At 43.6% G+C, this 24,316-nt stretch overlaps 1 pseudogene; it reads right to left on the bottom strand.

Moving 5' to 3' along the window:
* Window positions 1-21,553, bottom strand: part of LOC119349870 — a 29,859-nt pseudogene extending 8,306 nt beyond the window's left edge.
* Window positions 21,554-24,316: the final 2,763 nt, after the last annotated feature.

The following is a 24,316-nucleotide window of genomic DNA, read 5'->3' as shown; positions in this document are numbered from 1 at the left end:
AACGAGCAGAACCTTGAAGAAGGAAGGAGAGACGATTGGGGAGCCGATTTGCGCCTTTAATCTCCATTAATGGCCGGCGGCGATCTTGGAATCGGAGACGGCACGGGAACGGCGGCGCTGTTTTGGGAGTCTGAGATTTGGGAAAGAGTAGTCGAGGAGCGCACGGGAAAGATCGACGCTGAGGGCCCTCTTTACTGTCGCTTATTTTCTGGGCTTCCTATCCAACCTACAGAGGAAATAATACCTGGGCCGGGGGCCCTGCCTTCCGGGGGCCCAGGGCGGGCGCCCCATTTGCCCGGCCTATGGGCCGGCCCTTAAACATGCCATCAGGATGGTGAAGCGAGTGGTGAGAAAAAGAAATAGTTGGGGGTTTGTGCAGACCTTTACGGCGGCGTAGACGGCGGCGCCGACGACGCCGGGGTCGGCCTGGTCTACGCCGCCGGGGTCGGCCTGCCAGGTACCGAGCCCCACCGAGGGCATCCGGTCTCCGGTGTTGAGCAGGAAGTGCCTCGCCGTAGCCTCTCTCTTTCTCTCCCCCACGGCACCAAAAGGGGATTGTGGAAGCAGCGGAGGTTGATATGCTAGGAGAGGGGGTGATTGTACGTCTGATATAAGGAATTATCCGGCTTTTTGTTGGGGAAGTCTTGATTTTCATGATAGCTCAGTAACCATAGTTTAACCTCCAAGGAGAACGATGTCCTACCGGAGAAGGAGCACGTTGATCACTTACAAATTTTGTGACGTGGTGCTGTGAGGAAATACCTCCTCCTTGTCTCTTCCCTTTCCTGTTTAGTTGAGACGTCTCTCTCACTTGATAGAAATTTGTCTCTAGTCTATAAACTATCTCATCTGCCGTCCAAACTACATTGTCAGTAGGACTTATATAATACTAGTACCTTTGTGGTGGAACACTGTATTCATCGACCAAATATACCCTACTTGCTTCGATCACTTTTTCCCAAATATTTTCTAGGGCTAGCTAGCTAAAGGCTGGCTGCGGCGACACACATCATGACGGTGATCCGGTGGCAAGGAGCGACGGGATCATGGCGGCAAGGACCACCGCTGATCGTCCGCACCGTCCCGTCATTGACACCACCTTGGTGAGCCTTTTGTTCTTATCCTTTTTATAAAAAAAATGTTTATGTGATTTACATAGTTACTTGTATAATTGTCTTACCCGTACGTTGTTTGTTATACATAGTGGGATGGTTTTGATATCCGTCCCCCATCCGGTTTATGATTCGGGTATATTCTTTTTTATAAGTATTTGTTGCATTTCGTGTTTATGACAAATTATGCCCATCAAGTTGACATAGATATTTTTATCTAGGAGGTATATGAACCGGAAATTTCAACCGACCCTCTTGTCGAGAGGTTAAATTTAGTTGAAAAATAAAACAATTACTTGAAGAAAAAATAGAAAAGAATTGAGAAGGAGAAGATGGAATTGGAGTTGCATGTTGCCGATGTCGTCGATAATCCCAAGGTCAAGATAGATGCACAATGCACTTGAAGATTAGAAAGATTAGCAAATATGCCATTGATAGTGAAGCTTTGTATCATTATATTGTTGATCAATTGTTATCTTAGTTGCGATCTTGATCGCATTCATTGTTGCATTTAAATGCTTTAGCTAGAGAGTTTGTATGTTGTTTTATGAAAATAAACGTGTATGAACTTTATGTATGAACTTTTATTAAATTTGGTATTTTCGGTGTTTTGTAATGAATATGAGACGACAATGGATGTATGATGACCAATGCTTTCTCCAGCTCATTAATGGCCTTACTTTTCTGATTGCGACTGAGGCAAAAAAGCGGACAGATGGTTTTATGTGTTGTCCATGTGCTGACTATAAGAATGATCAAAATCACTCTAACTCAAGAACCATTCACATCCACCTGTTTGAGTCCGGTTTCATGTCCGGCTATAACTGTTGGACCAAGCACGGAGAAAGATGGGTCCTAATGAAAGAGAATGAAGAAAAAGAGGATGACGACAGCTATCCTGGTCATGAGTTCCCTAAATACGATGGTACAATAATGGGGGAAGAAGCTGAGCCGGCAATGCGGGAAGAAGTTGAAGAAGATGAAGGAAATATGCCCTAGAGGCAATAATAAAGTTATTATTTATTTCCTTATATCATGATAAATGTTTATTATTCATGCTAGAATTGTATTAACCGGAAACATAATACATGTGTGAATACATAGACAAACAGAGTGTCATTAGTATGCCTCTACTTGACTAGGTCGTTAATCAAAGATGGTTATGTTTTCTAACCATAGACATGAGTTGTCATTTGATTAACGGGATCACATCATTAGGAGAATGATCTGATTGACTTGACCCATTTCGTTAGCTTAGCACTTGATCATCTAGTTTGTTGCTATTGCTTTCTTCATGACTTATACATGTTCCTATGACTATGAGATTATGCAACTCCCGTTTACCGGAGGAACACTTTGTGTGCCACCAAACGTCACAACGTAAGTGGGTGATTATAAAGGTGCTCCACAGGTGTCTCCGAAGGTACTTGTTGGGTTGGCGTATTTCGAGATTAGGATTTGTCACTCCGATTATCGGAGAGGTATCTTTGGGCCCACTCGGTAATCCACATCACTATAAGCCTTGCAAGAATTGCAACTAATGAGTTAGTTGCCGGATGATGTGTTACGGAACAAGTAAAGAGACTTGCCGGTAACGAGATTGAACTAGGTATTGAGATACCGACGATCGAATCTCGGGCAAGTAACATACCGATGACAAAGGGAACAACGTATGTTGTCATGCGGTTTGACCTATAAAGATCTTCGTAGAATATGTGGGAGCCAATATGAGCATCCAGGTTCCGGTATTGGTTATTGACCGGAGACGTGTCTCGGTCATGTCTACATTGTTCTCGAACCCGTAGGGTCCGCACGCTTAAGGTTTCAATGACAGTTATATTATGAGTTTATGAGTTTTGATGTACCGAAGGAGTTCGGAGTCCAGGATGAGATCGGGGACATGTCAAGGAGTCTCGAAATGGTCGAGACGTAAAGATCGATATATTGGACGACTATATTAGGACATCGGAAAGGTTCCGAGTGATTCGGATATTTTTTGGAGTACCGGAGAGTTACGGGAATTCGCCGGGGAGTATATGGGCCTTATTGGGCCATACGAGAATAGAGGAGAGAGGCCAAAAGGAAGGAGGCGCGCGCCCCCCCTCTGGTCCGAATTGGACAAGGGGTGCAGCCCCCTTTTCCTTGTTCCTCTCCCCCTCCTTCCTTCTCTCCTACTCCAACAAGGGAAGGAGGAGTCCTACTCCCGGTGGGAGTAGGACTCCCCCCTTGGCGCACCCTCCTCCTAGGCCGGTCGCCTCCCCCTTGCTCCTTTATATATGGGAGCAGGGGGGCACCCCATAGACACAACAATTTGTTGGAAATATGCCCTAGAGGCAATAATAAAAGCATTATTATTATATTTCCTTGTTCATGATAATTGTCTTTATTCATGCTATAATTGTGTTATCCGGAAATCGTAATACATGTGTGAATAACAGACACCAACATGTCCCTAGTGAGCCTCTAGTTGACTAGCTCGTTGATCAACAGATAGTCATGGTTTCCTGACTATGGACACTGGATGTCATTGATAACGAGATCACATCATTGGGAGAATGATGTGATGGACAAGACCCAATCCTAAACATAGCACAAGATCGTATAGTTTGTTTGCTAGAGTTTTCCAATGTCAAAGTATCTTTTCCTTAGACCATGAGATCGTGTAACTCCCGGATACCGTAGGATTGCTTTGGGTATGCCAAACGTCACAACGTAACTGGGTGACTATAAAGGTAGACTACGGGTATCTCCAAAAGTGTCTGTTGGGTGACATGGATCAAGACTGGGATTTGTCACTCCGTATGACGGAGAGGTATCACTGGGCCCACTCGGTAATGCATCATCATAATGAGCTCAGAGTGACCAAGTGTCTGGTCACGGTATCATGCATTACGTTACGAGTAAAGTGACTTGCCGGTAACGAGATTGAACGAGGTATTGCGATACCGATGATCGAATCTCGGGCAAGTAACATATCGATAGACAAAGGGAATAGCGTACGGGATTGATTGAATCCTCGACATCGTGGTTCATCCGATGAGATCATCGTGGAGCATGTGGGAGCCAACATGGGTATCCAGATCCCGCTGTTGGTTATTGACCGGAGAAGTCGTCTCGGTCATGTCTGCTTGTCTCCCAAACCCGTAGGGTCTACACACTTAAGGTTCGGTGACGCTAGGGTTATGAAGATATGTATATGCAGAAACCCGAATGTTTTTCGGAGTCCCGGATGAGATCCCGGACGTCACGAGGAGTTCCGGAATGGTCCGGAGGTAAAGAATTATATATAGGAAGTGCTATTTCGGGCATCGGGACAAGTTTCGGGGTTATCGGTATTGTACCGGGACCACCGGAAGGGTCCCGGGGGTCCACCGGGTGGGGCCACCTGTCCCGGGGGGCCACATGGGCTGTAGGGGGTGCACCTTGGCCTAGATGGGCCAAGGGCACCAGCCCCTATAGGCCCATGCGCCTAGGGTTTCCACCATGGAAGAGTCCATGTGGTGGAAGGCACCCCTAGGTGCCTTGGGGGGGAGGGAAACCTCCCCTTGGCCGCCGCCCCCCTAGTAGATCTCATCTACTAGGGCCGGCGCCCCCCCCCCCATGGCACCCCTATATATAGTGGGGGGAGAGGAGGGATTTCACACCAGCCCCTGGCGCCTCCATCTCCCCCCGTTACGTCTCTCCCTCGTAGTCTCGGCGAAGCCCTGCTGCTGTGACGCCCTGCATCCACCACCACGCCGTCGTGCTGCTGGATCTTCATCAACCTCTCCTTCCCCCTTGCTGGATCAAGAAGGAGGAGACGTCTCCCGTCCCGTACGTGTGTTGAACGCGGAGGTGCCGTCCGTTCGGCACTGGTCATCGGTGATTTGAATCATGTCGAGTACGACTACATCATCACCGTTCTTTTGAACGCTTTCGTGCGCGATCTACAAAGGTATGTAGATGCATCTAATCACTCGTTGCTAGATGAACTCCTAGATGATGTTGGTGAAACGAGTAGGAAAATTTTTGTTTTCTGCAATGTTCACCAACAGTGGCATCATGAGCTAGGTCTATGCGTAGTTCTTCTTGCGCGAGTAGAACACAATTTGTTGTGGGCGTAGATTTGTCAACTTTCTTGCCGTTACTAGTCCTTTCTTGCTTCAGCGGTATTGTGGGATGAAGCGGCCCGGACCAACCTTACATGTACGCTTACGTGAGACCGGTTCCACCGACTAACATGCACTAGTTGCATAAGGTGGCTGGCGGGTGTCTGTCTCTCTCACTTTAGTTGGAGCGGAATCGATGAACAGGGTCCTTATGAAGGGTAAATAGAAGTTGACAAATCACGTTGTGGCTTTAACGTAGGTAAGAAAACGTTCTTGCTAGAACCCTAATTCAGCCACGTAAAACTTGCAACAACAATTAGAGGATGTCTAACTTGTTTTTGCAGCAAGTGGTTTGTGATATGATATGTCCAAAGTTGTGATGAATGATGAATGATCTATATGTGATGTATGAGATGTTCATGCTATTGTAATAGGATTCACGACTTGCATGTCGATGAGTATGACAACCGGCAGGAGCCATAGGAGTTGTCTTTATTCTTTTTATGACCTGCGTGTCATCGAGAAACGCCATGTAAATTACTTTACTTTATTGCTAAACGCGTTAGCCATAGTAGTAGAAGTAATAGTTGGCGAGCAACTTCATGGAGACACGATGATGGAGATCATGATGATGGAGATCATGGTGTCAAGCCGGTGACAAGATGATCATGGAGCCCCAAGATGGAGATCAAAGGAGCTATGTGATATTGGCCATATCGTGTCACGTTTATTATTTGATTGCATGTGATGTTTATCATGTTTTGCATCTTGTTTACTTAGAACGACGGTAGTAAATAAGATGATCCCTCACAATAAATTCAAGAAGTGTTCCCCCTAACTGTGCACCGTTGCGACAGTTCGCTGTTTCAAAACACCACGTGATGATCGGGTGTTTTATTCAGACGTTCACATACAACGGGTGTAAGACAGATTTACACATGCAAACACTTAGATTAACTTGACGAGCCTAGCATGTACAGACATGGCCTCGGAACACAAAAGACCGAAAGGTCGAGCATGAGTCGTATAGAAGATACGATCAACATGAAGATGTTCACCGACGTTGACTAGTCCGTCTCACGTGATGATCGGACACGGTCTAGTTAAACTCGGATCATGTAATACTTAGATGACTGGAGGGATGTCTAATCTAAGTGGGAGTTCATTAATAATTTGATTAGTTCAACTTAATTATCATGAACTTAGTCTAAATATTTTACAATATGTCTTGTAGATTAAATGGCCAACGTAGTCCTCAACTTCAACGCGTTCCTAGAGAAAACCAAGCTGAAAGACGATGGCAGCAACTATACGGACTGGGTCCGGAACCTGAGGATCATCCTCATAGCTGCCAAGAAAGATTATGTCCTACAAGCACCACTTGGTGACGCACCCGTTCTCCCTGCAGAACAAGATGTTATGAACGCTTGGCAGGCACGTTCCGATGACTACTCCCTCGTTCAGTGCGGCATGCTTTACAGCCTAGAGCCGGGGCTCCAAAAGCGTTTTGAGAGACATGGAGCATATGAGATGTTCGATGAGCTGAAAATGGTTTTCCAAGCTCATGCCCGGGTCGAGAGATATGAAGTCTCCAACAAATTCTTCAGCTATAAGATGGAGGAAAACAGTTCTGTCAGTGAGCACATACTCACTATGTCTGGGTTGCATAACCGCTTGACTCAGCTGGGAGTTAATCTCCCGGATGATGCGGTCATTGACAGAATCCTCCAGTCGCTTCCACCAAGCTACAAGAGCTTTGTGATGAACTTCAATATGCAGGGGATGGAAAAGACCATTCCTGAAGTATTTGCTATGCTGAAATCAGCAGAGGTAGAAGTCAGGAAGGAACATCAAGTGTTGATGGTCAATAAAACCACTAAGTTCAAGAAAGGCAAGGGTAAAAAGAACTTCAAGAAGGCGGCAAGGAGGTGGCCGCGCCCGGCAAGCAAGCTGCCGGGAAGAACCAAAGAATGGACCCAAGCCCGAGACTGAGTGCTTTTATTGCAAGGGAAGCGGTCACTGGAAGCGGAACTGCCCTAAGTACTTAGCGGATAAGAAGGCCGGCAAAACAAAAGGTATATGTGATATACATATAATTGATGTGTACCTTACTAGTGCCCGTAGTAGCTCCTGGCTATTTGATACCGGTGCAGTTGCTCACATTTGTAACTCAAAGCAGGGGCTGCGGAATAAGCGGAAACTGGCAAAGGACGAGGTGACGATGCGCGCCGGGAATGGTTCCAAGGTCAATGTGGTCGCCGTCAGCACGCTACCTCTGCATCTCCCTTCGGGATTAGTTTTAAACCTTAATAATTGTTATTTAGTGCCAGCTTTGAGCATGAACATTGTATCGGGATCTCATTTAATTCGAGATGGCTACTCTTTTAGATCTAAGAATAATGGTTGTTCCATTTTTATGAGAGATATGTTTTATGGTCATGCTCCTATGGTGAATGGTTTATTCTTTATGAATCTCGAACGTGATGCTACACATGTTCATAATGTGAGTACCAAAAGAAGTAAGGTTGATAATGATAGTCCCACATACCTGTGGCACTGCCGCCTTGGTCACATAGATGTCAAACGCATGAAGAAGCTCCATGCTGATGGACTTTTAGAGTCTCTTGATTATGAATCATTTGACACATGCGAACCATGCCTTATGGGTAAAATGACCAAGACTCCGTTCTCAGGAACAATGGAGCGAGCAACCGACTTATTGGAAATCATACATACTGATGTGTGCGGTCCAATGAGTGTTGAGGCTCGCGGTGGCTATCGTTATGTTCTCACCCTCACTGATGATTTAAGTAGGTATGGGTATATCTACTTAATGAAACACAAGTCTGAAACCTTTGAAAAGTTCAAGGAATTTCAGAGTGAGGTTGAAAATCAACGTGACAGGAAAATCAAGTTTCTACGATCAGATCGTGGAGGAGAATACTTGAGTCACGAGTTTGGCACACACTTAAGAAAATGTGGAATAGTTTCACAACTCACGCCGCCTGGAACACCTCAGCGTAATGGTGTGTCTGAACGTCGTAATCGCACTCTATTAGATATGGTGCGATCTATGATGTCTCTTACCGATTTACCGCTATCCTTTTGGGGCTATGCTTTAGAGACTGCCGCATTCACTTTAAATAGGGCTCTGTCGAAACCCGTTGAGACGACACCGTATGAATTATGGTTTGGGAAGAAACCTAAGCTGTCGTTTCTAAAAGTTTGGGGATGCGATGCTTATGTCAAGAAACTTCAACCTGAAAAGCTCGAACCCAAGTCGGAAAAATGCGTCTTCATAGGATACCCAAAAGAAACTATTGGGTACACCTTCTACCTCAGATCCGAAGGCAAGATCTTTGTTGCCAAGAATGGGTCCTTTCTGGAGAAAGAGTTTCTCTCGAAAGAAGTAAGTGGGAGGAAAGTAGAGCTTGATGAAGTATTACCTCTTGAACCGGAAAATGGCGCAACTCAAGAAAATGTTCCTGAGGTGCCTGCACCGACTAGAGAGGAAGTTAATGACAATGATCAAGATACTTCTGATCAAGCCCCTACTGAAATTTGAAGGTCCACAAGGACACGTTCCGCACTAGAGTGGTACGGCAACCCTGTCTTGGAAATCATGATGTTAGACAACGGTGAACCTTCGAACTATGAAGAAGCGATGGCGGGCCCGGATTCCGACAAATGGCTAGAAGCCATGAAATCCGAGATAGGATCCATGTATGAAAACAAAGTATGGACTTTGACTGACTTGCCCGTTGAGCGGCGAGCCATAGAAAATAAATGGATCTTTAAGAGGAAGACAGACGCGGATGGTAATGTGACCATCTATAAAGCTCGGCTTGTCGCTAAGGGTTATCGACAAGTTCAAGGGGTTGACTACGATGAGACTTTCTCACCGGTAGCGAAGCTGAAGTCCGTCCGAATCATGTTAGCAATTGCCGCATTCTATGATTACGAAATATGGCAAATGGACGTCAAAACGGCATTCCTTAATGGTTTCCTTAAGGAAGAATTGTATATGATGCAGCCGGAAGGTTTTGTCGATCCTAAGAATGCTGACAAAGTGTGCAAGCTCCAACGCTCGATTTATGGGCTGCTGCAAGCATCTCGGAGTTGGAACATTCGCTTTGATGAGATGATCAAAGCGTTTGGGTTTACACAGACTTATGGAGAAGCCTACGTTTACAAGAAAGTGAGTGGGAGCTCTGTAGCATTTCTCATATTATATGTAGATGACATACTTTTGATGGGAAATGATATAGAACTCTTGGACAGCATCAAGGCCTACTTGAATAAAAGTTTTTCAATGAAGGACCTTGGAGAAGCTGCTTATATATTAGGCATCAAAATCTATCGAGATAGATCGAGACGCGTCATAGGTCTTTCACAAAGAACATACCTTGATAAGATATTGAAGAAGTTCAATATGGATCAATCCAAGAAGGGGTTCTTGCCTGTGTTACAAGGTATGAAATTGAGCTCAGCTCAATGTCCGACCACGGCAGAAGATATAGAAGAGATGAGCTTCATCCCCTATGCCTCAGCCATAGGTTCTATTATGTATGCCATGCTGTGTACCAGACCTGATGTTAACCTTGCCGTCAGTTTGGTAGGAAGGTACCAAAGTAATCCCGGCAAGGAACACTGGACAGCGGTCAAGAATATCCTGAAGTACCTGAAAAGGACTAAGGAAATGTTTCTCGTTTATGGAGGTGACGAAGAGCTCGTCGTAAAGGGTTACGTCGACGCTAGCTTCGACACAGATCTGGATGACTCTAAGTCACAAACCGGATACGTGTATATTTTGAATGGTGGGGCAGTAAGTTGGTGCAGTTGCAAGCAAAGCGTCGTGGCGGGATCTACATGTGAAGCGGAGTACATGGCGGCCTCGGAGGCAGCACATGAAGTAATATGGGTGAAGGAGTTCATCACCGACCTAGGAGTCATACCCAATGCGTCGGGGCCGATCAAGCTCTTCTGTGACAACACTGGAGCTATTGCACTTGCCAAGGAGCCCAGGTTTCACAAGAAGACAAGGCACATCAAGCGTCGCTTCAACTCCATTCGTGAAAATGTTCAAGATGGAGACATAGAGATTTGTAAAGTACATACGGACCTGAATATAGCAGATCCGTTGACTAAACCTCTCCCTAGAGAAAAACATGATCAACACCAGAATTCCATGGGTGTTCGATTCATCACAATGTAACTAGATTAGACTCTAGTGCAAGTGGGAGACTGTTGGAAATATGCCCTAGAGGCAATAATAAAAGCATTATTATTATATTTCCTTGTTCATGATAATTGTCTTTATTCATGCTATAATTGTGTTATCCGGAAATCGTAATACATGTGTGAATAACAGACACCAACATGTCCCTAGTGAGCCTCTAGTTGACTAGCTCGTTGATCAACAGATAGTCATGGTTTCCTGACTATGGACATTGGATGTCATTGATAACGAGATCACATCATTGGGAGAATGATGTGATGGACAAGACCCAATCCTAAACATAGCACAAGATCGTATAGTTCGTTTGCTAGAGTTTTCCCATGTCAAAGTATCTTTTCCTTAGACCATGAGATCGTGTAACTCCCGGATACCGTAGGAGTGCTTTGGGTATGCCAAACGTCACAACGTAACTGGGTGACTATAACGGTAGACTACGGGTATCTCCGAAAGTGTCTGTTGGGTGACATGGATCAAGACTGGGATTTGTCACTCCGTATGACGGAGAGGTATCACTGGGCCCACTCGGTAATGCATCATCATAATGAGCTCAGAGTGACCAAGTGTCTAGTCACGGGATCATGCATTACGGTACGAGTAAAGTGACTTGCCGGTAACGAGATTGAACGAGGTATTGGGATACCGACGATCGAATCTCGGGCAAGTAACATATCGATAGACAAAGGGAATAGCGTACGGTATTGATTAAATCCTCGACATCGTGGTTCATCCGATGAGATCATCATGGAGCATGTGGGAGCCAACATGGGTATCCAGATCCCGCTGTTGGTTATTGACCGGAGAAGTCGTCTCAGTCATGTCTGCTTGTCTCCCGAACCCGTAGGGTCTACACACTTAAGGTTCGGTGACGCTAGTGTTATGAAGATATGTATATGCAGAAACCCGAATGTTGTTCGGAGTCCCGGATGAGATCCCGGACGTCACGAGGAGTTCCGGAATGGTCCGGAGGTAAATAATTATATATAGGAAGTGCTATTTCGGGCATCGGGACAAGTTTTGGGGTTATCGGTATTGTACCGGGACCACCGGAAGGGTCCCGGGGGTCCACCGGGTGGGGCCACCTGTCCCGGGGGGCCACATGGGCTGTAGGGGGTGCGCCTTGGCCTAGATGGGCCAAGGGCACCAGCCCCTATAGGCCCATGCGCCTAGGGTTTCCACCATGGAAGAGTCCATGTGGTGGAAGGCACCCCTAGGTGCCTTGGGGGGGAGGGAAACCTCCCCTTGGCCGCCGCCCCCCCTAGTAGATCTCATCTACTAGGGCCGGCGCCCCCCCATGGCACCCCTATATATAGTGGGGGGGAGAGGAGGGATTTCACACCAGCCCCTGGCGCCTCCATCTCCCCCCGTTACGTCTCTCCCTCGTAGTCTCGGCGAAGCCCTGCTGCTGTGACGCCCTGCATCCACCACCACGCCGTCGTGCTGCTGGATCTTCATCAACCTCTCCTTCCCCCTTGCTGGATCAAGAAGGAGGAGACGTCTCCCGTCCCGTACGTGTGTTGAACGCGGAGGTGCCGTCCGTTCGGCGCTGGTCATCGGTGATTTGAATCACGTCGAGTACGACTACATCATCACCGTTCTTTTGAACGCTTCCGTGCGCGATCTACAAAGGTATGTATATGCATCTAATCACTCGTTGCTAGATGAACTCCTAGATGATCTTGGTGAAACGAGTAGGAAAATTTTTGTTTTCTGCAACGTTCACCAACACAAATGATCATTGATCTCTTAGCCGTGTGCGGTGTCCCCCTCCACCATTATCCTCGATAATATTGTAGTGGTGCTTAGACAAAGCCCTGCGACGTTAGAACATCAAGATCGTCACCACGCCGTCGTGCTGACGGAACTCTTCCCCGACATTCTGCTGGATCGGAATCCGAGGATCGTCATCGAGCTGAACATGTGCTAGAACTCGGAGGTGCCGTAGTTTCGGTGCTTGATTGGTCGGGCCGTGAAGACGTACGACTACGTCAACCGCGTTGTGCTAACGCTTCCGCTTTCGCTCTACGAGGGTACGTAGACAACACTCTCCTCTCTCGTTGCTATGCATCACCATGATCTTGCGTGTGCGTAGGAAATTTTTTTAAATTACTACGTTCCCCAACAATGGCATCCCAGCCAGGTTTTATGCGTAGATGTCATATGCACGAGTAGAACACAAGTGAGTTGTGGGCGATATAAGTCATACTGCTTACCAGCATGTCATACTTTGGTTCGGCGGTATTGTTGGATGAAGCGGCCCGGACCGACATTACGCGTACGCTTACGCGAGACTGGTTTCACCGCCGTGCTTTGCACACAGGTGGCTGGCGGGTGTCAGTTTCTCCAACTTTAGTTGAACCGAGTGTGGCTACGCCCGGTCCTTGCGAAGGTTAAAACAGCACCAACTTGAAAAACTATCGTTGTGGTTTTGATGCGTAGGTAAGAACGGTTCTTGCTCAGCCCGTAGCAGCCACGTAAAACTTGCAATTACAAAGTAGAGGATGTCTAACTTGTTTTTGCAGGGCATGTTGTGATGTGATATGGTCAAGACGTGATGACATATGAGTTGTTGTATGAGATGATCATGTTTTGTTGAAGTTATCAGCAACTGGCAAAAGCCTTATGGTTATCTCTCTATTGCATAAGATGCAAGCGCTAGATAATTGCTTTACTTTATCGCTATGCAATAGCAATAGTTGCAAGAGCAATTGTTGGCGAGACAACCACGTGACGACACATTGATATAGATCAAGATGATGGAGATCATGGTGTCATGCCGGTGACGATGGAGATCATGACGATGCTTTGGAGATGGAGATCAAAGGCATAAGATGATGATGGCCATATCATGTCACATATTTTGATTGCATGTGATGTTTATCTTTTATACATCTTATTTTGCTTAGTTCGACGGTAGCTTTATAAAATGATCTCTCACTAATTATCAAGGTACAAGTGTTCTCCCTGAGTATGCACCGTTGCGAAAGTTCTTCGTGCTGAGACACCATGTGATGATCGGGTGTGATAGGCTCTACGTTCAAATACAACGGGTGCAAAACAGTTGCACACGCAGAATACTCAGGTTAAACTTGACGAGCCTAGCATATAACAGATATAGCCTCAGAACACGGAGACCGAAAGGTCGAGCGTGAATCATATAGTAGATATGATCAACATAGTGATGTTCACCATTGAAACTACTCCATCTCACGTGATGATCGGACATGGTTTAGTTGATAGGGATCACGTGATCACTTAGAAGATTAGAGGGATGTCTTTCTAAGTCAGAGTTCTTAAGTAATATGATTAATTGAACTTAAATTTATCATGAACTTAGTCCTGGTAGTATTAGCATATCTATGTTGTAGATCAATAGCTCGCGTTGTTGCTTCCCTATGTTTTATATGTGTTCCTAGAGAAAACTAAGTTGAAAGATGTTAGTAGCAATGATGCGGATTGGATCCGTGATCTGAGGTTTATCCTCATTGCTGCACAGAAGAATTATATCCTTAATGCACCGCTAGGTGTCAGACCTATTGGAGGAGCAGATGTAGACGTCATGAACGTTTGGCTAGCTCAATATGATGACTACTTGATAGTTTAGTGCACCATGCTTAAAATCTTAGAATCGGGACTTCAAAGACGTTTTGAACGTCATGGATCATATGGATGTTCCAGGAGTTGAAGTTAATATTTCAAGCAAATACCCGATTTGAGAGATATGAAGTCTCCAACAAGTTCTATAGCTAAAAGATGGAGGAGAATAGCTCAAGCAGTGAGCATGTGCTCAGATTTTCTGGGTACTACAATCGCTTGAATCAAGTGGGAGTTAATCTTCCAGATAAGATAGTGATTGACAGAATTCTCTAGTCACCATCACCAAGTTAGTAGAACTTCGTGATGAACTATGATATGCAAGGGATAACGGAAACTATTCCCAAGCTCTTCGTAATGCTGAAATCAACGAAGGTAGAAATCAAGAAAAATATCAAGTGTTGATGATAGACAAGACCACTAATTTCAAGAAAAGGGCAAAGGGAAGAAGGGAAACTTCAAGAAGAATGGCAAGCAAGTTGCTGCTCAAGTGAAGAAGCCCAAATCTGGTCCTAAGCCTGAGACTAAGTGCTTCTACTGCAAAGGGACTGGTCACTGGAAGCGGAACTGCCCCAAGTATTTGGCGGATAAGAAGGATGAAAAAGTGAACAAAGGTAATATTTGATATACAAATTATTGATGTGTATTTTACTAGTGTTCGTAACAACCCCTCGGTATTTGATACTGGTTTAGTTGCTAAGAGTAGTAACTCGAAACGGGAGTTGCAGAATGAACATAAACTAGTTAAGGGTGAAGTGACGATGTGTGTTGGAAATAGTTCCAGGATTGATATGATCATCATCGCACACTCCCTATACTTTCAGGATTAGTGTTGAACCTAAATAAGTGCTATTTGGTGTTTGCGTTAAGCACGAATATGATTTGATCATGTTCATTGCAGTACGGTTATTCATTTAAGTAAGAGAATAAATTGTTGTTCTGTTTACATGAATAAAACCTTATATGGTTACACACCCAATGAAAATGGTTCGTTGGATCTCAATCATAGTGATACACATATTCATAATATTGAAACCTAAAAAGCAAAGTTAATAATGATAGTGCAACTTATTTGTGGCACTACCGTTTAGGTCATATTGGTATAAAGCGCATGAATAAACTCCATGTTGATGGACTTTTGGAATCACTTGATTATGAATCAGTTGATGCTTGTGAACCGTGCCTCATGGGCAAGATGACTAAGACTCCGTTCTTCAGAACAATTGAGCAAGCAACTGACTTATTGGAAATAATACATACTGATGTATGCAGTCCGATGAATGTTGAGGCTCGCGGCGGGTATCGTTATTTTCTGACCTTCACAGATGATTTGAGCAGATATGGGTATATCTACTTGATGAAACATAAGTCTGAAACATTTGAAAAGTTCAAAAACTTCAGAGTGAAGTGGAGAATCATCGTAACAAAATAAAAGTTTCTACGATATGATCGTAGAAGTAAAATATATGAGTTATGAGTTTGGCCTTCAGTTAAAACAATGTGAAATAGTTTCACTACTCACGCCACCTGGAACACTAGAGTGTAATGGTGTGTCCGAACGTCATAACCGTACTATTATTGGAACGTCATAATCGTACAATGTGAAATCTATGATTTTTCTTACCGATTAACCACTATACTTTTGAGGTTATGCATTAGAGACAGCTACATTCACGTTAGATAGGGCACCATCTAAATCCATTGAGACGACACCGTATGAACTATGGTTTGGCAAGAAACCTAAGTTGTCGTTTCTTAAAGTTTGAGGTTGCAATGCTTATGTGAAAAAGTTTCAACCTGATAAGCTCAACCCCAAATCGGAGAAGTGCATCTTCATAGGATACCCAAAAGAAAATGTTGGGTACACCTTCTATCACAGATCCAAAGGCAAAATATTCATTGCTGAGAATGGATCCTTTCTAGAGAAGGAGTTTCTCTCGAAAGAAGTGAGTGGGAGGAAAGTAGAACTTGATGAGGTAACTGTATCTGCTCCCTTATTGGAAAGTAGTTCATCACAGAAATCTATTCTTGTGACTACTACACCAATTAGTGAGGAAGCTAATGATGATGATCATGTAACTTCAGATCAAGTTACTACCGAACCTCGTAGGTAAACCAGAGTGAGATCCGCACCAGAGTGGTACGGAAATCCTGTTCTGGAGGTCATGTTACTTGACCATGACGAGCCTACGAACTATGAGGAAGCGATGATGAGCCAAGATTCCGCGAAATGGCTTGAGGCCATGAAATCTGAGATGAGATCCATGTATGAGAACAAAGTATGGACTTTGATTGACTTGCCCATTGATCGATGAGCCATTGATATTAAATGGATCTTCAAGAGGAAGACGGACGCTGATAGTAGTGTCACTATCTACAAAGCTAGAATTGTCGAAAAAAGGTTTTCGACAAGTTCAAGGTGTTGACTACGATGAGAGTTTCTCACTTGTATCTATGCTTAAGTCTGTCCGAATCATGTTAGCAATTGCTGCATTTTATGAAATCTGGCAAGTGGATAAACAAAATTGCATTCCTTAAAGGATTTATTAAAGAAGAGTTGTATATGATGCAACCAGAAGGTTTTGTCAATCCCAAAGGTACTAACAAAATATGCAAGCTCCAGCGATCCATCTATGGACTGGTGCAAGAATCTCGGAGTTGGAATATATGCTTTGATAAGTTGATCAAAGCATATAGTCTTATACAGACTTCTGGTGAAGCCTGTATTTACAAGAAAGTGAGTGGGAGCACTACATCATTTCTGATAAGTATATGTGAATGACATATTGTTGATCGGAGATAATGTAGAATTATTCTGCAAAGCATAAAGGAATGTTTGAAAGGAGTTTTTCAAAGAAAGACCTCGGTGAAGCTGCTTACATATTGAGCATCAAGATCTATAGAGATGGATCAATACGCTTGATAAGTTTTTCAATGAGTACATACCTTGACAAGATTTTGAAGTAGTTCAAAATGGAACAGTCAAAGAAGGAGTTCTTGCCTGTGTTACAAGGTGTGAAGTTGAGTAAGACTCAAAACCCGACCACGGCAAAAGATAGAGAGAGAATGAATTTCAGCCATAGGTTTTATAAAGTATGCCATGTTGTGTACCAGACCTATTGGTACACCCTGCCCTGAGTTTGGCAAAGGAGTACAATAGTGATCTAGGAGTAGATCACTGGACATTGGTCAAAATTATCCTTAGTGGAATAAGGATATGTTTCTCGATTATGGAAGTGACAAAAGGTTCGTCGTAAAGGGTTACGTCGATGCAAATTTTGACACTGATCCAGATGACTCTAAATCTCAATCTGGATACATATTGAAAGTGGGAGGAATTAGCTAGAGTAGCTCTATGCAGAGCATTGTTGACATAGAAATTTGCAAAAATACTTACGGATCTGAATATGGCAGACCCATCGACTAAACTTCTCTCACAAGCAAAACATGATCACACCTCAGTACTCTTTGGGTGTTAATCACATAGAGATGTGAACTGGATTATTGACTCTAGTAAACCCTTTGGGTGTTGGTCACATGTCGATGTGAACTATGGGTGTTAATCACAAGGTGATGTGAACTATTGGTATTAAATCACATGGTGATGTGAACTAGATTATTGACTCTAGTGCAAGTGGGAGACTGGAGGAAATATGCCCTAGAGGCAATAATAAAGTTATTATTTATTTCCTTATATCATGATAAATGTTTATTATTCATGCTAGAATTGTATTGACCGGAAACATAATACATGTGTGAATACATAGACAAACATAGTGTCACTAGTATGCCTCTACTTGACTAGCTCGTTAATCAAAGATGGTTATGTTTTCTAACCATAGACATGAGTTTTCATTTGATTAACGGGATCACATCGTTAGGAGAATGATGTGATTGACTTGACCCATTTCGTTAGCTTAGCACTTGATCATTTAGTTTGTTGCTATAGATTTCTTCATGACTTATACATGTTCCTATGACTATGAGATTATGCAACTCCCGTTTACCCGAGGAAAACTTTTGTGCCACCAAACGTCACAACGTAACTGGGTGATTATAAAGGTGCTCCACAGGTGTCTCCGAAGGTACTTGTTGGGTTGGCGTATTTCGAGATTAGGATTTGTCAATCTGATTGTCAGAGAGGTATCTCTGGGTCCACTCGGTAATGCACATCACTATAAGCCTTGCAAGCATTGCAACTAATGAGTTAGTTGCGAGATGATGTGTTACGGAACGAGTAAAGAGACTTGCCGGTAATGAGATTGAACTAGGTATTGAGATACCGACGATCGAATCTCGGGCAAGTAACATACCGATGACAAAGGGAACAATGTATGTTGTTATGCGGTTTGACCGATAAAGATCTTCGTAGAATATGTGGGAGCCAATATGAGCATGCAGGTTCCGGTATTTGCTATTTACCGGAGACGTGTCTCGGTCATGTCTACATTGTTCTCGAACTCGTAGGGTCCGCACGCTTAAGGTTTCGTTGACAGTTATATTATGAGTTTATGAGTTTTGATGCACCGAAGGAGTTCGGAGTCCCGGATGAGATCGGGGACATGACGAGGAGTCTCGAAATGGTCGAGACTTAAAGATCGATATATTGGACGACTATATTCGGACATCGCAAAGGTTCCGAGTGATTCGGGTATTTTTCGGAGTACCAGAGAGTTACAGGAATTCGCCGGGGAGTATATGGGCCTTATTGGGCCATACGAGAATAGAGGAGAGAGGCCAAAAGGAAGGAGGTTCCCCCCCTCTGGTCCGAATTGGACAAGGGGTGCAGCCCCCTTTTCCTTGGTCCTCTCCCCCTCTTTCCTTCTCTCCTACTCCAACAAGGGAAGGAGGAGTCTTACTCCCGGTGGGAGTAGGACTCCCCCCTTGGCGCGCCCTCCTCTTAGGCCGGCCGCCTCCCCCCTTGCTCCTTTATATACGGGGGCACGGGGGCACCCCATAGACACAACAATTGATCATTGATCTCTTAGCCGTGTGCGGTGCCCCCCTCCACCATAATCCTCGATAATATTGTAGCGGTGCTTAGGCGAAGCCCTGCGACGGTAGAACATCAGGATCGTCACCACGCCGTCGTGCTGACGGAACTTTTCCTCGACATTCTGCTGGATCGGAGTCCGGGGATCGTCATCGAGCTGAACGTGTGCTAGAACTCGGAGGTGTCGTAGTTTCGGTGCTTGATCGGTCGGGCCGTGAAGATGTACGACTACATCAACCGTGTTGTGCTAACGCTTCCACTTTCGGTCTACGAGGGTACGTAGACAACACTCTCCTCTCTCGTTGCTATGCATCACCATGATCTTGCGTGTGCGTAGGAATTATTTTGAAATTACTACGTTCCTCAACAGAAGAGGCATCAGATGAACCCGTTGATAATCTTGCTCGGGTCATTGCCGATGCAAAGAGAAACTGCAGAAGTGAAAATGAGAGGCTAAAGTTGCAGCGCATGTTAGAGGATCACAAGAAATTGTTGTACCCAAATTGTGAAGTTGACAAGAAAAAGTTGGGCACCACACTGGGTTGCTGCAATGGAAGCCAGAGAATGGTGTATCCAACAAGGGATTTGAAAAGTTGTTGATAATGTTAAATAAGATGTTTCCAAAGGACAACGAATTGTCCGACAATACGTACGAAGCAAAGAAGGTTGTCTGCCCTCTAGGATTAGAGGTGAAGAAAATACGTGCATGTCCTAATGACTGCATCCTCTACCGCGTTGAGTACGAGAATTCTAATGCATGCCCGGTATGCGGCGCAATGCGCTATAAGATCAGCCGTGATGACTCTGATGATGTTGAGGATGAGCGTCCCAAGAAGAAGATTCTTGCCAAGATAATGTGGTATGCTCCTAAAATACAACGGTTGTTTCAAAAATGTGATGTGATGTACATCTAGATGAGTGAATTCCATTGCACTCGCCCGTATGCTTATGCTTATTACAAATTTCAGGTAGGCATTTGATTTGTATGTATCTTTGTGCTGATCTTGTTCTCTATTATATACATCCTTCGTTCCAACATAAATGTTTCACTTTTTGTACAACTTTGTACTAAAGTTAATAGAAGAGATTTTTTATGGTACATCATATTATCAAATATAACGGGTAGTATTAAATTGATTCAATGGTTGAAAATGATCTGTCTACATCATACTATCAAATATAATGGATATTATTAAATTGATCCAATGGTTGAAAATGATGTGTCAGAATTTTGTTCCAAGGACATATTAGTAATTTCTTGTTAGGGAGAGATTTGCCCCTCTTTCTAGAGGATTATTAATCATAATGATTAGCCTGATTATTTAGAATTCTCATTATTTACAATATGGATGCGTCTAGGGAGCAGCCGGGTGCTCCCTAGCGTTTCCTGGCAGCCACCCAGAAAAGGTAATTTTCTGTCCCCACTGTCCAGGATAGGAAAGTACCTGGCCCCCGCTCCCGACTCCCGCAGCCACCCATCGAGCGGTCAAAACACCTGGTCCTCCCCTTTGCCCGATCCCTCCCCCACCCCTGCGCATCTCCTTCCTCCTTTCTCCTCACCTAACCCCCAGCCCCATCTTCTTCTCTCCCAAACAAAGAAGGACTGCATGTCCCTTCCCCTCACCACTTCCAGATCCAAAGCAAACCTTCACAGCCCACCAATGGCGGCTCCATTGATGTTTCTTCTCTAGGCGCCTGGTTCCTGATTGCCCTGCAAAAAGGCAAAAAAACAAGACAAAAAGGTCAGATTTGGCTCATCTTCTAGATCCCCCTCCTCTTTCCCCATGATTTGCCTCTTCTGTAAGGCTTCAGATGTGCAAAACATTGTGTAAAAAAGCTGTGATGTTAAGCATGTTTAGTCTCCTGTTTGGGCAAGTTTCAGCCCCTTGATTTGGGCAAATTTAGTCTGATATTAAGCATCATATTTCTTCCCAGGCTTCAAAATCTATTTCCAAAATCTGTTGCATATGAACACATTTAGAAATCTGTAGGCAAGTGCTGATAATAAATGCTGACAAAAAAATTAGGAAAATATAATGCCTTGAGCAATAAACACAACAGAGCAAAAAACAGTACTTATAAGAGGATGAGAAACAAACAGATCATGATCTTTCTAACGTGTTCCGGTTCTATTAATTGCTTAAAACAGTGCAAAAATAAACATTCTGTTTGAGCAAAAACAGTGCTATAATGAGGCAACTAAGTATATGTCTGCACAAAACTTTGAAAACTTATGCCATGGCAAAAACATGAACACTTTTGAAACTTATAAGACAATGAATACTGACATCAATGTGGCTTATTGGAGCAACTTACAAATATAGGATTAAGCAAAAAAGCATAATGATGTCGAGGCAACTCTTCAAGAAACTAGAAAAAAAGATTCCTCTTGGACATTTGTTTCCATTATTCCTTGGTTACAATAGTGAAAACACACTAGAAGAAATAAAATGTAACTGAAATTGCAACTAAAAAACAAGAGACAGTTGCGTAGTACAATTTACCTTTGTTGTATCATATCCTTCACCATGATCCAAAAAAATGTTGGAAAAGTTGCCAGTATACAGTTGCAAAATTATTAGTATTTCATCCTACAAAAGAAGGGAAAAAGCCAACAAAAAAATCCATATACCAACAACTATCTCAGCTGCGAAACATTACTTCAAAAGCATACTGAGCATATCCAAAGACACACAAACTTGCTGCTGTAAAAGATGAAACCTAAAAATGGCAACTTAAGTTCTTTCTAACACACAAACGTAAGTACTGAAAGCAGAAATAGTCTGAATATAAAAGATCAATCATGCCCATAATTCTAGCTTAAGTTTTTCCTAACACTAAACATTCTCTGATCTCTCTGAATTGGGAGTGAATTCCATCCTGAAGACACTTCAAAAGTAGCACTTCTATGGCGGGATGCTTGCTTCCCCAAAAATCAAATGTTGCCTGAATTTAAAGAAAAACAAAAAAAGAAAATATATTATGAAACACAAAAAACAAAAAGCCTATGTTATGTTTATATGTACAAACATGGTTCATTCAGGCAAGCTCTATGCATATCCTGCAAATAATATATTGCCTGACATATATAGTTTGACTTGCCTGATTATATGCTTTGGGTTGCCTGATAGTGCACTTTGAATTGCCTGGTTATGTTCAACTGCTATCTTGTGAATCTGGTGTGCTTGCGTTGCTGTGTTGTTTGCTTGCCTGATTTTAGTGTGGTACTAGCTTTGCCTCAACAACGTAAAAATTACTTTGGTTGGTGGGTGAGCTATTGGCTTGCCTGTATTTACTGTGCTACTTGCTTCGATCCCTCTGCTGACTTGCTTTACTTTTTCCTATATTCTCAATGAATAAAACAGGTTGACAATGATTGATCTGAATGAAGAACCAGCTGAAAATAATGATGATCCATTGTACTGTACACAACATGGTGCTGGAAATGCAGAATTTGTGGCGGAATCACCTAATCCCCCTATCATTCAAAGAGTCGATGGTGCTGCTACAGAAGCAATGGAGGCAGATGGGCAGTCAAGTCATGGGGGCCGTGCTCCGGGCAGTACACAAGTACCTGCAACTATAGCAACTGGGAGTGATGCTCATACCCTGGATGGCACAGGTGCTGCAGGTGATACCGGTGGCACTGTTGGTAATGGTTTGGGTGCTGAAAATGATGATGAAGCTTGGTCACAGCCCAAGGAGCCTTACATGGGCATGAGGTTCGACACTTTGGAAGATGTCAAGGTGCATTACAATGCATATTCCTTGCAAATGGGGTTTTCAATCAAAATGAATAGTTCAAGGAAGGATCTCAAAACAGGGGAGCTGATAAAACAACAGTTTGTTTGCAACAAGTTTCGGAAGCCTGATGTTGATGACGGAGGGGCAGAAAAGATTCCCGTGCTAGATGACATTGTTGAGCAAGAAAAAAATCATAATAAAGATGAGGCTATTGTCTTTCTTGATGATGATAGTAAAGGCAAAAAGAGGAGCAAGAAACGAAAAAAGAGATAAAATTGTGCAAACTGGTTGCAAAGCTAAGATGATTGTGAAGGTAATAGATGGCAGATGGGAAGTGATCTACTTTGTTAGCGAGCACAACCACCCGTTGGTTGACAAGCCATGTTTGACTAAATATTTGCGATCACACCAAGGGATCCCGCCAGAAGAAAGGGCCTTCCTTACTCATCTTCATAACTGCAATTTAACTACAGGTATTGAACCACACCCACCTCCCCCCTATCTTCTAACTTTAAGAACCTGCACATGCCTACTGGTTGTGTGTTTCTTACCCTATCAACAAGTGCCTGTTTTTGCTTGAACCATGTCACTGATTTGCTTCAAACAAATGCCTTAGTTGCTTGATAGTGCCACTAAATTACTTACAACAGTAGAAAAAAGAAAAAAATTGCCTAATTTGTTTCTGGATGCTGGAGTTGCCTAATGTTTACCTTTTTGTTGCTCAATGCAAAGTTTCTTGCTTGCCTAGTTTTTTTATAAAACAAATTTGGTGTTGGATGTGAACTTGCCTATGGTTAGTCTCTTTGTAGCTAAAATGTACAATAGTACTTGTTTCTGGATAGGGTCAACTTGCCTATGATTGAAATTTGTATTGCTCGCTAAATGCATAGTTACCCCCCTGGTTTGTTTTGTGTATTTTGCTCATGTGTTGCCTGGGGCGTATGGTTGTAGTTGCTTGTATAGCTTCATGAGTTGCTCAAACTTTGCATTTGAGTTGCCTTGCTGAAAACAGAAAAGAAACTATTTTTGGCACTGTTTTTGTGTAGAAGAAGGATTGACCACCATTGTGACTTTATGTCAACAGGTCGTATGATGCACATCATGTCAGAATTCTATGCGACAGAACTCATTGTACCTTATGGTACTAAACACATTACAAACCTCAAGACGCTCTTGAACAAGGATGATACAAAACAAGGGGATATGATAGAGACAGTTGCTTACTTTAAAGATCAGCAGAGAGAGGATCTAGATTTTTTTTACAAGATAAAATATGATGAGGAAGACAGGGTTGAGAATATTTTCTGGGTCGATGGTGCAGCAAGGAAGGCGTACGTGGAATCTTATCATTATTGTATCTCCTTTGACACAACGTATATGACTAACATGTACAACATGCCCTTTGCACCATTCATTAGGATTAACAGGCATGGGCAGTCGTTCATGTTGGGTTGTGGCTTTGTTAGGCAAGAGTTGGCATCGAGCTTTGATTGGCTATTCCAGACCTTCCTTGAGGCAATGCATAATGTAGCACCCACCAACATCATAA

This window comes from Triticum dicoccoides, chromosome 1A (genome assembly GCF_002162155.2).
Source record: "Triticum dicoccoides isolate Atlit2015 ecotype Zavitan chromosome 1A, WEW_v2.0, whole genome shotgun sequence".
Taxonomy (NCBI): Eukaryota; Viridiplantae; Streptophyta; class Magnoliopsida; order Poales; family Poaceae; genus Triticum; species Triticum dicoccoides.
Note: the sequence above shows the minus strand (reverse complement) of the source record. Positions and strands in the feature narration are given on the sequence as shown.